Consider the following 14114-nt stretch of genomic DNA (forward strand, 5'->3'; position numbering starts at 1 on the left):
ACACTTGCGTCGGTACGGGGCGGTCGCAATGCGACGGCCCGACGTACCGACGCACGTTGTGAAAATTGTGCACAACGTGGGCAGCGGATGCAGTTTTTCAACGCATCCGCTGCCCAGTCTATGTCCTGGGGAGGAGGGGGCAGAGTTACGGCCACGCATGCGCGGAAATGGCGGACGCGACGTACAAAAAAAAGGTTACATTGAACTTTTTTTGTGACGACGGGGCTAAAGTTATGGTTAGGGTTGGGGCTAAAGTTAGGGTTAGAGTTGGGATTAGGGTTTGGATTAGGGTTGGGATTAGGGTTACGTTTGGGATTAGGGTTAGGGGTGTGTTGGATTTAGGGTTTTGATTAGGGTTATGGTTAGGGTTGAGATTAGGGCTGTTTTGGGGTTAGGGTTGTGATTATCGTTAGGGTTGTGATTAGGATTATGGATCGGGTTAAGATTAGGGTTAGGGGTGTGTTGGAGATAGGGTTGGAGTTATAATTTGGGGGTTTCCACTGTTTAGGTACATCAGGGGGGTCTCCAAACACGACAGCCAATTTTGCGCTAAAAAAGTCAAATGGTGCTCCATCTCTTCCGAGCTCTGCCGTGCGCCCAAACAGTGGTTTACCCCCACATATTGGGTACCAGCATACTCAGGACAAATTGGACAACAACTTTTGGGGTCCAATTTCTCTTGTTACCCTTGTGAAAATAAAAACTTGGGGGCTAAAAAATCTTTATTGTTAAAAAAAAAATATTTTTTATTTTCACGACTCTGCATTATAAACTTCTGTGATGCACTTGGGCATTCAAAGTTCTCACTACACATCTAGATAAGTTCCATGGGGGGTCTAGTTTTCAAAATGGGGTCACTTTTGGGGGGTTTCTACTGTTTAGGCACATCAGGGGCTCTCCAAATGCGACATGGCGTCCGATCTCAATTCCAGTCAATTTTGCATTGAAAAGTCAAATGGCGCTCCTTTGCTTCCGAGCTCAGCCATGCACCCAAACAGTGGTTTACCCCCACATACGGGGTGTCGGCGTACTCAAGACAAATTGTACAACAACTTCTGGTGTCCATTTTCTCCTGTTACCCTTGGTAAAATAAAAATTTGGAGGCAAAAAGATCATTTTTGTAGAAAAAATGCGATTTTTTTATTTTCACGGCTCTACGTTATAAACTTCTGTGAAGCACCTGGGGTTTTAAAGTGCTCACCACACATCTAGATAAGTTCCTTAAGGGGTCTAGTTTCCAAAATGGTGTCATTTGTGGGGGTCTCCACTGTTTAGGCACATCAGCGGCTCTCCAAACGTGACATGGCGTCCGATCTCAATTCCAGCCAATTCTACATTGAAAAAGTAAAACAACACTCCTTCTCTTCCAAGCTCTGCGGTGCGCCCAAACAGTGGTTTACCCCCACATATGGGGTATTGATGTACTCAGGAGAAATTGCACAACAACTTTTGTGGTCTAATTTCTCCTGTTACCCTTGTGAAAATAAGAATTTGTGGGCGAAAAAATCATTTTTGTGAAAACAAATGCGATTTTTTATTTTCACGGCTCTACGTTATAAACTTCTGTGAAGCACTTGGGGGTTCAAAGTGCTCACCACACATCTAGATAAGTTCCTTAAGGGGTCTAGTTTCCAAAATGGTATCACTTGTGGGGGGTTTCCACTGTTTAGGCACATTAGGGGCTCCCGAAACGCGACATGGCGTCTGATCTCAATTCCAGCCAATTCTGCATTGAAACAGTCAAACGGTGCTCCTTCACTTCCAAGCTCTGCGGTGCGCCCAAACAGTGGTTTACCTCCACATATGGGGTATCGGCGTACTCAGGAAAAATTGCACAACAAAATTTGTGGTTAAATTTCTGTTTTTACACTTGTGAAAATTAAAAAAAATGGTTCTGAAGTAAAATGTTTGCAAAAAAAAGTTAAATGTTCATTTTTTTCTTCCACATTGTTTCAGTTCCTGTGAAGCACGTAAAGGGTTAATAAACTTCTTGAATGTGGTTTTGAGCAGCTTGAGGGGTGCAGTTTTTAGAATGATGTCACACTTGGTTATTTTCTATCATATAGACCCCTCAAAATGACTTCAAATGAGATGTGGTCCCTAAAAAAAAATGGTGTTGTAAAAATGAGAAATTGCTGGTCAACTTTTAACCCTTATAACTCCCTAACAAAAAAAAAATTGTTTCCAAAATTGTGCTAATGTAAAGTAGACATGTGGGAAATGTTATTTATTAACTATTTTTTGTGACATATCTCTCTGATTTAAGGGCATAAAAATACAAAGTTTGAAAATTGCAAAATTTTAAAAATTTTCGCCATATTTCCATTTTTTTCATAAATAATCGCAAGTAATATCGAAGAAATGTTACCACTAACTTGAAGTACAATATGTCACGAAAAAACATTCTCAGAATCAGTGGGATCCGATAAAGCGTTCCAGAGTTATAACCTCTTAAAGTGACACTGGTCAGAATTGTAAAAATTGGCTTGGTCATTAAGTACTAAATTGGTTTTGTCACTAAGGGGTTAAAGCTTATGCAGTAAGGGACTACACCACTACAGTGCAAGGGAAGGCTATTGATTTACACCTGGACAAGGGGACTCTGGATTTGCCTCCAAACCGGCCGGACTCTGCCTGCCCTATGATCTGGTGCCCTGGACTGTGGATGATGAAGTCTTCAGTAAACGAGGTAAAGAGACTGCAACCTTGTGTCCTCGTTCTTCACTGCGCCTCTCACCATTCTACCATCTACACAAAGGGAAGTCCTGGGGATATACTTCACCTGTGGGAAGGTATACCATCTAGCTGCCATCACATCACCCCAGCGGACCCCTAAGCAGCATCGGTCACCCTGACCGAATACCACAGGTGGCGTCACGAACATAAACTTTATCCCTTTAAAGGCCTTCCCCTTTTATACGGACATCCCAGGGCCACGGACCGGGTCGCTGCCGTGACATCCCCCTTTGAGCCGACCGGACCCAGTACCGAGTAGCCCCTTGCCCTGACGGGGCGCTCCACTAAAACAAATAATAAAACCACAGCCTTTTGCTACACTCAATATTATAAGTAAAGATGTATAAAAAAAAAAAAAAAAAATTAAAATAGTGAGGTAAAAAAAAACATTGTGTATCTTTAGAAATGGTTTTCAGCTGTGGATTCTTCAGCCAGAAAAATCCATGTAAAAAACAAAACTGTAGGAACATACTCTAATAGGGAAAGTGGAGATGCAGTACTCGTTAGGATATCTTCACACAGTCTTTTGTTTGGGATTATTCTGGTTGAAAAATCCATATCTAAAAACCACTTAAATTTCTTTTTTTGCTGTAGTTTTCTAAGAACACACTTTTTTTTACACTGTTTTATTGTGGTTTTAGACACATTTTTAATGGTATTGGGTGTAGCAATAAGGTGTTTCTTGATACATTTCTGTTTCAAAAATATTGCAAAAAAAAAATTGGAATCAGCAATGGAAACTGCAGCAAATCCATAGACTTAGGGCTCATTTCCACATGCGAGGCACACGTCCGTATCTCGCATGTGGAAACCAAGCTCTGGCGCCGGCACTCAGGAGCGGAGCTGTGCAGCTCCATGTGTTCCTATGCGGCCGCACGCTCCGCTCTGGAGTGCCGGCGCCACAGCTTGGTTTCCACATGCGAGATACGGACGTGTGCCTCGCATGTGGAAATGAGCCCTTACACTAAATGCACCAAAGAATTGACATGACGCTTTTTCTAATGTGCAGAAAAAAAACACAAGATGTGCACTACAGTCGTGTTTTTTCTTTCTGGAAGTAATTTTGAAGAGTTTTCTGGGGTATATTTTGGCACAGAATCTGCACCAAACGCTGCATAAAAAAACTCTGGATGAACTCTGCTAAACTTTTACTAAGGTTCTAGAGATCAGGCCTGGGGTTACAGGTTGTGCTTGTCCAGGTGACTTTGTAGATATCAATCATCCTTAGGCTGCTGTCACACTAGCAGTATTTGGTCAGTCTTTTACATCAGTATTTGTAGCCAAAACCAGGAGTGGGTGATAAATGCAGAAGTGGTGCATATGTTTTTATTATACTTTTCCTCTGATTGTTCCACTCCTGGTTTTGGCTACAAATACTGATGTAAAATACTGACCAAATACTGCTAGTGTGATGGCAGCCTTAGATGGGCTCTGAGCAAATGCTATACTCTGTGTTATGCCTCCTTTGGATTCTAAGCCGGCGGAGCATGGCCGAAGAAGTCATACAGCACTTAGGAGAGAATCCTTGTGTCCAACTCCACATCTCTCGTTCACATTAGCGTTCGGCGCCGCAGCGTCAGGCGCTGCAGCGTCGCCGCATGCGTCATGCGCCCCTATATTTAACATGGGGGCGCATGGACATGCGTTGCACTTGCGTTTTTGTGACGCCTGTGTCACTTTGGTGCATGCGTCAGGGCGTAGAGGACGCACCAAGTTGCAGTTTTTTCTGCGCCCAAAACCATGCAAAAATGGACGCATGCGTCACAAAACGCTGCGTTGTGCATGCGTTTACATTTGCGTTGTGCGTTGCATCGCCGACGCTGCGGCGCACAACGCAAATGTGAACGTAGCCTAAGGTGGCTCTGTCCGTGGTCTCCTGGCAGGTCTAAATAGGGCTGCCATGGACAGACATTTGCTAGCTACTCTGTCTATAACCCTTTATACATTCCCCTATACTCGGATGAGGACTTATACCAGTTACCGCTGGCCGGTGGAGCAGGCTGGCAGGAATAGTCAGAACCATGAAGGATGACAAGGGACAAGATAATAAGTCAGAAGAATCGTTAGTAAATCGTCCAAGGTCAGAACGAAAATCAAACATGCTGATCATGGCTGAAAGAACAGGACTGAACCAGAGCTAGTATCTACTATATAATCGTCTAATTCTGTCTGTCTGTAACGGAAATCCCGTGTCGCTGATTGGTCGCGCCAGCGATCCGCGACCAATCAGCGACAGTTGCAGTCCGGCCGTAGTTCAGTCACGTTTACAGAACAAGTTCTGTCAGTCACAGTGCCATGTAGTTCAGTCACGTTTACTGAACAAGTTCTGTCAGACACAGTGCCACGTAGTTCGGTCATGTTTACTGAATAAGTTCTGTCAGTCACAGTGTGACGTAGTTCACTCACGTTTACTGATCAAGTTCTGTCACTCACAGTGCCACGTAGTTCACTCATGTTTACTGAACAAGTTCTGTCAGTCACAGTGCCACGCAGTTCAGTCACGTTTACTGAACAAGTTCTGTCAGTCAGAATCGGGCCACAATCTAGTAGACTATAACTGGCAACATACAGACAGAAGCAAGTTAGGAGATCCAGTAGGGTGTGGTGCTGACACTGGCCACATCAGGGAGCAGATTACTCCAGCTGGACCGCACACACCCATTCTGCCAGACTGCATGACACTACAGGTATCAGTCACAGTGGCTGGACAGAGCCTGCGCCGCGCAGAGTGACTGGTCCGGACGTGTCCTCTGTCACAGCGCCGGTGACATCATATATTGTATCCGTTCAGGGTACGATGTTTCTTTAAGATTCCAGCCCATGCGAATGATTGCGGCAGAATTTCAGATTAGATTCTATTCACTCTCTAAGTTAAAGAACTCCTTGAAAAAGACAAACAAATTGTAGTAATAGGATTTCCCTCGTCCCATTATTACGGGGGGAGCTGCCGTCCTGGCTGCGGCTGGCCTCCGCTCTCTCCATCCTGTCCTCCACTTCTGCCTCTTCCTTCGGATTCTCCCAGTTGTTTCCTCTCTCCTCGCACATCTGTGTCAGCCATTGTTTGTGAGGACTCCGGGATCTTATGTGGCTTCAGACCATTGTCTCTCCACAGCTTCTGATTCTCTGCCAGATGTCAAGGAAAAGGGAGGAGAAGGATCTAGAATATTGTGATTAAAGACAAATGCGAGAAGGACTCGTAGACGGGTCTGTGCCGTGTGTGTAAGCTCGGGGAGACGGGTCTACTACAGGTAAGTCCAAACCAGACCTGGTCCATGACAGTCCTAGATTCTGTCCATGTCTACGAGTGTCTCTGAAGCTGGAGGAGCAGGAGCAGGTCACAGGTGATTGCTGCTCCTGGGGTCATACAGTAGATCTGATCTGTAGACATTTACTCATTTACTGTTAGTTTTCTATGCACAAAGGCTGTCTGCAAATTCTGGTCAAATTACGCAGAAAAAAAAGTAGGAGAGCGCTTAGACCAGAGATGCCGCAAAGTGATGAGTTCTGTCAAAAGTAAAACCCCGCCAATAATATCAGATTTACAAGGTTATAGAACCAGCACCCTCCTCCTCGTTATACTGCTCTTGTCCTCACTTATTTCTCTCTCCTTCTCACTCTTGGCTCTATTTTTCGTCTTTAAGTTTCTTGCTATTTCTCTGTTCTAAGGGGTTACTCCTTCTTTCTTTCTCTCGCTCTCTCCTTTTTTCATTTCCTTTTTTCTATTTTTCTTTTTTCTCTCTTTCCTTCTTTCTTTTTTATCTTTCTTTTTCATTTATTTTCTGTTTTTTTCTATCTCGTTCCTTATTTTTCCTCTTTCTTTTTTCTTTCTTTCCTTTTTTCTGCTTTTCTTTTTGTTCTATTTTTCTTTTTTCTTTCTTTCCTCTTTTCTCTTTCTTTTTTTCCTCTCCCTTTCCTTCTTTCTTCTTTCTTTTTCTCTTTTTTCCTCTTTCTTACTTGCTTTTTGTCTTTTTATTTTTCCTTAATTTTCTTTTTTTCTTTTTCTCTTTCTTAAGCCACACTCTTCTTCTCTGCCTTTTTTTTTCTATCAATCTTTATTCATTTTCCCTTCTTTCGCTTTTTGTCTTTTCCTTCTCTTCTCTTTTCTCTTTTTTTTTTTGTCTCTTTCTATCAGTCTACCTTTAGAATAATCCAGAAACCTAAAGGGAAACTCTGCCTGAAATCCGTCACATCTTTATTACTCTTTGACCAATCAGATTGATGAATTTAGGGTTTATTCTCTTTCTTCCAGTGACCGGGATCTCTGTCATCTCTGTCTATATAACGTGTATATGTGCAGACACTGTAAATCCGATGTCCCGTATAACGTACCCTTCAGCCTTTACTCACATAACGTCTAAGCACAATATTTCGAGTAGATGTCAGAAATAATGTTACCTGACAGATCCCTATGCTCCTTGTGGAGCTGAGCGCTCGCCTCGCTGTGTGCAGGGTTATTGGATGTAAACCAGAGAGTTCTCATTCACTGACATCTAGCAGAGATCTTGGAGCTGATGCAGGATTGAAGCACAAGGGGGCCGGTTCATTAGCGCATTTGCATTTTTACATCTTATTTTTGGAGTTTTTCGCCTGTTTTTCATTTGCACCTTATTGTTTTAATTTGCACTTTTTTGTAAGTTTATTTTATGTTTTCGACTGTGTTTTTATGTTCTTCATTCTGAGCAGCATTTGGAGTGTCCAGATGCGCCGCAGCTTTTTAACAAGCTTTGTTCTTGTTCTTTGTTCTTCCGGGAGAAGTCTGTGTTTGGGGGTCCGGGCACAGACACTAGGTGTCCGATACGGAACCCGAACTTTACCGTTCCGGGTTCATCCATCTCTATGAGAAGTACAGAGAATTCATCGTCTCTGGGACTCTGATCAGCGCAGAACAGGAGATGTCTCAGGAGATGGAAACTTCCTGTAGAAGAAGCCTCAGATGGGAACGTACAAATATATATTAGGACCTAGAATAGTGGCGCTGGGGTGATGTGACGCTCCTAGGTTTGCCTGAAGATTCTGAGGTTTCTGGAGAAATATTTACAATGTATCCACAATGGATCAGCGTCTCCGGATTGTCTTATCAGCGAACATCAAGACAATTCTCCATAGGGGGCAGAACGGCTAAGGAACAGGGAAGTTTGCATTTAATGGAGGCTTTAATTTTGAGTAGATAATTTAAATACTACTTAAAGGGAATCTGTCAGCAGGTTTTTCTGTTTAATCTGAGAGCAGCATAACATAGGGGCAGAGACCCTGATTCTAGCGTTGTGTCACTTATTAGGCTGTGTGCTATAGTTTCAATACAATCAGTGTTTTATTCAGCAGGAGATTATCACTGCAGGACTATATGTCCCATGCCAGGTAGTCCAGCTAATCTGTATAACCCCACCCCCACCTCTCATTGGCAGCTTGCTGACAGTGTACACAGAAAGCTGCCAATCAGGAGAGTGGGTGGGGTTATACATAGCTCAGCATTGTGATCACTGTTACATCGACAGCAGAAAAAAAAGATTTTTTTTATCAAAAGTGCACCAAGCAGTCCAGTAAGTAACACATAGCTAGAATCAGGGTCTCTGCCTCTACATCATACAGCTCTTAGATTCCAAAGACCTGCTGATACACAAGTGCTTCTCACTAAATTAGAATATCATCAAAAAGTTAATTTATTTCAGTTCTTCAATACAAAAAGTGAAACTCCTATTATATAGAGCCATTACAGAGTGATCTATTTCACGTGTTTATTTCTGTTAATGTTGATGATTATGGCTTACAGCAAATGAAAACCCAAAAGTCATTATTTAAGTAAATTAGAAAAATTAACAAAAAACACCTGCAAAGGCTTCCTAAGTGCTTAAAATGGTCCCTTAGTCTGTTTCCATAGGCTCCACAATCATGGGGAAGACTGCTGACTTGACAGATGTCCAGAAGGCAGTCATTGACACACTCCACAAGGAGGGTAAGCTACAAAAGGTCATTGCTAAAGAAGCTGGCTGTTCACAGACTGCTGTATCCAAGCATATTAATGGAAAGTTGAGTGGAAGGAAAAAGTGTGTTGGAAAAAGGTGCATAAACAACCGGGATAACCGCTGCCTTAAAAGGATTGTTAAGAGACCATTCAAAAATTGGGGAGATTCACAAGGAGTGGACTGCTGCTGGAATCATTGCTTCAAGAGCCACCACACACAGACGTATCCAGGACATGGGCTACAAGTGTCGCATTCCTTGTGTCAAGCCACTCATGACTAGAGATGGGCGAACCCGAACTGTAAAGTTCGGGACCGTACCGAACACATGGTGTTCGGTCACACAGTCCTGAATATGGGTTTCCATGAGAAACCCGTGTTACAGTTCGGGTCCAAGGCGGCTGTAAAAAATGTCACCGCACGAACACTGTCGGAAAAAGCCAAAGACTGCCGAGTGCAGTGAATGCCGCGGGAAGATAATGAGCGGCCATGGAAGCGGATGCGACCAGGAGACAGCGGGACGGGAGGACGCGTCGCTGGACAGGTAAGTATAATATTTATAATGTTTATTGTTAATTTTATGTTTTCTTTTACAGGCCCAGCACAAAACCCCAAAAATTGACAAAATTGCTGTGACCTTTGTAAAATTATGGTTAAACAACTTTGTTTCAAGCAAGTGGTTCTTGTTCAAACTCGCCTGTAGCAAGTAACAGGTGTGGGCAATATGAAAATCACACCTGAAACCAGATAAAAAGGGGAGAAATTGCCTCAATCTTTGCATTGTGTGGCTCTGTGTGCCTCACTAAGACTGATTTCACATTAGCGCATCTGTGCGCAGCGTACATATCTTTAACATGGTGTACGCAGGGACATGTGTTTGCATGTGTATCCATACGCATGCGTCATTTGGCAGTGTGCGGGGAACGCAGCATGTTGCATTTTTTGATTTGTCAATTATGCACAGCCATGCGCATGCGGTTGATTGTGGATTGAGTGCGTCAAAACAACGCATTACTGTCTATGGGAACGCATTGTTACACAAGGACAATTTTCTTTTTTACTTCATCTATAGGTTCCATATATCCACATCATGGGAAATATTACCGTATAATAGTTTTCATGTATGCCTTTTTGTTAGTGAGTACTTAGCATTAAAGAAAATGTGTTGCCTTGTATTTTTGTACCTAATTAGAACAGGATACTAATATATAATTATTTTATTTCCTAGTGGTTTTAATTTTTTTTTTTTGGGGGGGGGTGATCCATTTTAATGTTGTTGTTGCTCTTTTGCCAGGATGTAATTGTGCATAATAACACACGCTTTGACCACATCATCAATTGTCTCAGTTTTTAGTTTGATTGGTGTTCCCACAGTGCCCCATTTAAATGCCAGCAAACCAAAGGCACACTCCACAGTTCTTCGTGCCCTTGTCAGTCGGTAGTTGAAAACTCTTGGTGTGATTCAAGTCCCGACTCGAATACGGTTTTATGATGTTGCCAGACATTTGAAACGCCTCATCCCCAATAACAACAAACAGCATTGGCGGTCCTTCAGAAGAGGTTGTGGTGGTGGAAAATTGAAATTATTCCCATACAAGCGTTGTCCCACGTTTGAGTTTTTGAAAGTCTGTGAGTAATTTCTTCATCCAAATGAGCCAACGTCAACGGCGACAAATCGACATTCAGCATCTGCAATCATCATGAGAGTAATCAAAAAGTATCTTTTTGTAATTGAAATACTCAGATCCACTTCCAGCAGGTTTCATAATCCGAATGTGTTTGCCGTTCACAGCCTCCACACAGTTTGTAAAATTACAAATTTCCTTGAATTTTGAAGCATTTTCCAGCCACAGTTCAGTTGTGGGTTGGGGGAGGAATTCTTCATGCAGAACGTCACATAAAGCACAGCAGGTGTCTCCAACAATCTCAGAAAGGGTGGACACTCCAATCTGAAATTGAAAATGTAAAGATCTTAAGTTCTCTCCGGTAGCCAGCAATGTGTGGAAAAGAAAATGGGAAAAAAGATCAGTACATGGCTGTTATAACAAGAATATTAATGACGTGTTTCGTTTTCAAAATTATGTACCTCAGGGTCACCAACAGACGTTCCTCAACAGGAATTGCTCGACGTAGCTGTGTGTCCTGCCTGGTGATGGATCCTTGGACACGTAGCAGCAATTCATTGAAGCTCTGTTCCAACATCCTCGTGTAGTGGAAAAACTTCTCCAGGTTTTCAAGCAGCTCAGTGCACAACAAGTAGTAGGCTCCATGGCTCTCTCGGACTTCAACGATGGGGTGTTGCCAATAGTGACGATGACATCTCCGTTTTTCACTTCTTTCTTCTTCACAAGCCACAGCAAAGGCAAAAGCCAATTTTAGTGATAGATTGAAGCTCTCCACGCTTAGATCCATCTTTTAGCTGGATACAGCAGCAAAAGAAGAGGATTTCATCTGTGCAGTGTGTCTATATATAGAAATCCCATTAGACACTCCCATTGTGTGTGGCTTGTGTCAAGGAAATTCTCCTGGAAAAGCATTGTCCTATCGAACGCATGCATATAAACAATGCAAACGCATGCAAAAACGCATACAAACGCATGCACACGCAGCTTTTTTTGCCGTCACGCGTAAGATGATGCAGATAAAAACAGTGCGGAAACATGCTTTTGCATGCGTTATTTCATGCGTTTCCGCATGCAGATGATACACTGCACACAGAAATGCTAATGTGAACTTAGCCTAAGCATATAGAACAGAAAAAGAAGAAGAGAACTGTCTGAGGACTTGAGAATCAAAATTGTGGAAAAATATCAACAATCTCAAGGTTACAAGTACATCTCCAGAGATCTTGATGTTCCTTTGTCCATGGCTCGCAACATAATCAATAAATTTACAACCCATGGCACTGTACCTAATCTCCCTTGTTGTGGATGGCAGAGAACAATTGATGATAGGTAGTAATGCAGGATAGTCCATATGGTGGATAAGCAGCCCCAACCAAGGTTCAAAGAGATTCAAGCTGTCCAGCAGGCTCAGAGTGCTTCAGTGTCAGCGCAAACTATCCATCCACATGTGAATGAAATGAAAAGCTATGGCAGGACACCCAGGAGGACCCTAATGCTGACACAGAGACATAAAAAAGCTAGACTGCAGTTTGCCAAAATGTACGTGAGTAATCCAAAATCTTTCTGGGAGGGTGTCTTGTGGACAGATGAGACCAAGATAGAGCTTTTTGGTAACACACATCATTCTACTGTTTACTGAAAATGTAATGAGGCCACAAAGAAAAGAACACAGTACCTACAGTCAGATATGGTGGAGATTCAAATATGTTTTGGGGTTGTTTTGCTGCCTCTGGCACTGGGTGCAAGCCATAATGAAATCTGAAGATTACCAAAGGATTTGGGGTGGCAATGTAGTGTCCAGTGTTAAAAAGCTGGATTTGCGTCCTGGGTCTTCCAGCAGGACAATAACACAAACATACTTCAAGAAGCCCCCAGAAATGGATGGAAACCAAGCACTGGAAAGTGCTGAAGTGGCAGCAATGAGTCCGGATCTAAATCTCTTGATCACCTGTGGAGAGGATTGCTGTTGGGAGAAGGCGCCTTCACATATGAGAGACCTGGAACAGTTTGCAAAAGAAGAGAGGTCCAAAATCCCAGCTGAGAGATGTAAGAAGCTTGTTGATTCTTATAGTAAGAGACTGATTGCAGTTATTTATTCCAATATTAAGTTGAGGGTGTCAGCAATTTTGTCCTGGCCATTTTGGGGGGTTTCTGTGTAATTATGTCCAATTTTGCCTTTTTTACTCTGTTTTTTTGTGTTCTTCCAATACACACAAAGGAAATAAACATGTGTATAACAAAACATGTGTAACTGCAATAATTTTCTAGGAGAAATACTTCATTTTCTGGGACAATTTAAAGGATGCCAACACTTTTGTCTATGAGTGTATTGTGACTTATAGAGAACGTTCTGATTGGATTCGTCCACTCTTGCTGTCTTTTCCATCTGGATCAGACCATAATGATGAATTTTGTCTGCAGAGACTTAACTTTTCACATTTCCACCTTCTCCAAACCTACATTGGCTTCCAATTTTGCTGCTACTCTTAATTTTGTGGCTCAAATAATAATTGCCCCCAAAATGCCCTATCCAGTTATAATAACCCTCAGAGTGCCCTTTAGGGCTCATTTCCACATGCGAGGCACACGTCCGTATCTCGCATGTGGAAACCAAGCTGTGGAGCCGGCACTCAGGAGCGGAGCGTGCGGCCGCATAGGAACACATGGAGCCGCACGCTCCGCTCCTGAGTGCCGGCGCCAGAGCTTGATTTCCACATGCGAGATACGGACGTGTGACTCGCATGTGGAAATGAGCCCTATAATTAATAATACCCCCAGAGTGTCCCCTCTCATTTTAATGCCCCCACAGAACTCTCTCCAGTATTAACACTTCCTGAGTGTCCCCTCTAGTAATAATGCCCCAAAGGACACTTTCCAGTAATAATGAGCCATTACTGTCCTCTCCAGTAATAATGCCCCCATAGTGCCCCTACGGTAGTATTGATCCATTAGTGTCCCATCCAGTAATAATTTCCCCCATAGTTCCCATCCAGTAATACTGATTCATTAGTGCCCGGTTCCGATAATGATACCCCTTCACTACCCCCTACAGTAATAATGCCCACATAGTGCCCCTATAGCAATATTGATCCATTATTGACTTCTTCAGTAATGATGTACCCAGAGTGCTCTCTCCAGTTAGAATGTCCCCAGAGGGCACCCTCCAGTAATTCTGATCCATTAGTGCCCGGTCTGGTAATGATACCCCTTCACTACCCCCTACAGTAATAATGCCCAAATAGTGCCCCTATAGCAATATTGATCCATTATTGCCTTCTTCAGTAATGATGTACCCAGAGTGCTCTCTCCAGTTAGATTGTCCCCAAACCTGTTCCAGCTCATCATATTTGGAAAGGTTAATGGGACTTATTCATTTCTGCCTCATCTTATCTTTGCCTGTAAGGGTACCGTCTCACTATACGATTTACCAACGATCACGACCTGCGATACGACCTGGCCGTGATCGTTGGTAAGTCGTTATGTGGTCGCTGGGGAGCTGTCACACAGACCGCTCTCCAGCGACCAACGATGCCGAGGTTCGCTGGTAACCAGGGTAAACATCTGGTTACTAAGCGCAGGGCCGCGCTTAGTAACCCGATGTTCACCCTGGTTACCAGCGTAAAAGTAAAAAAAAAACAAACAGCACATACTCACCATCTGATGTCCGTCAGGTCCCTTGCCGTCTGCTTCCTGCTCTGACTGAGCGCTGCCGTACAGTGAGAGCAGAGCACAGCAGTGACGTCACCGCTGTGATCTGCTCTCACTTTCCGGCCGGCAGACAGTCAGAGCGGGA

General features: G+C 43.2%; 1 protein-coding gene across 2 annotated transcripts in view; it reads left to right on the forward strand.

Moving 5' to 3' along the window:
• The first annotated feature begins 5757 nt into the window (after positions 1–5757).
• The window catches only part of LOC143782946 (uncharacterized), a 35401-nt gene continuing 27044 nt past the window's right edge, over positions 5758–14114 (forward strand). For both annotated transcript variants that reach the window (XM_077270961.1, XM_077270963.1), the window contains exon 1: positions 5758–5984. The gene's annotated coding sequence lies outside the window, so the exon portion shown is untranslated. The remainder of the gene's footprint in view (positions 5985–14114) is intronic.

This window comes from Ranitomeya variabilis, chromosome 6 (genome assembly GCF_051348905.1).
Source record: "Ranitomeya variabilis isolate aRanVar5 chromosome 6, aRanVar5.hap1, whole genome shotgun sequence".
Classification (NCBI taxonomy): Eukaryota; Metazoa; Chordata; class Amphibia; order Anura; family Dendrobatidae; genus Ranitomeya; species Ranitomeya variabilis.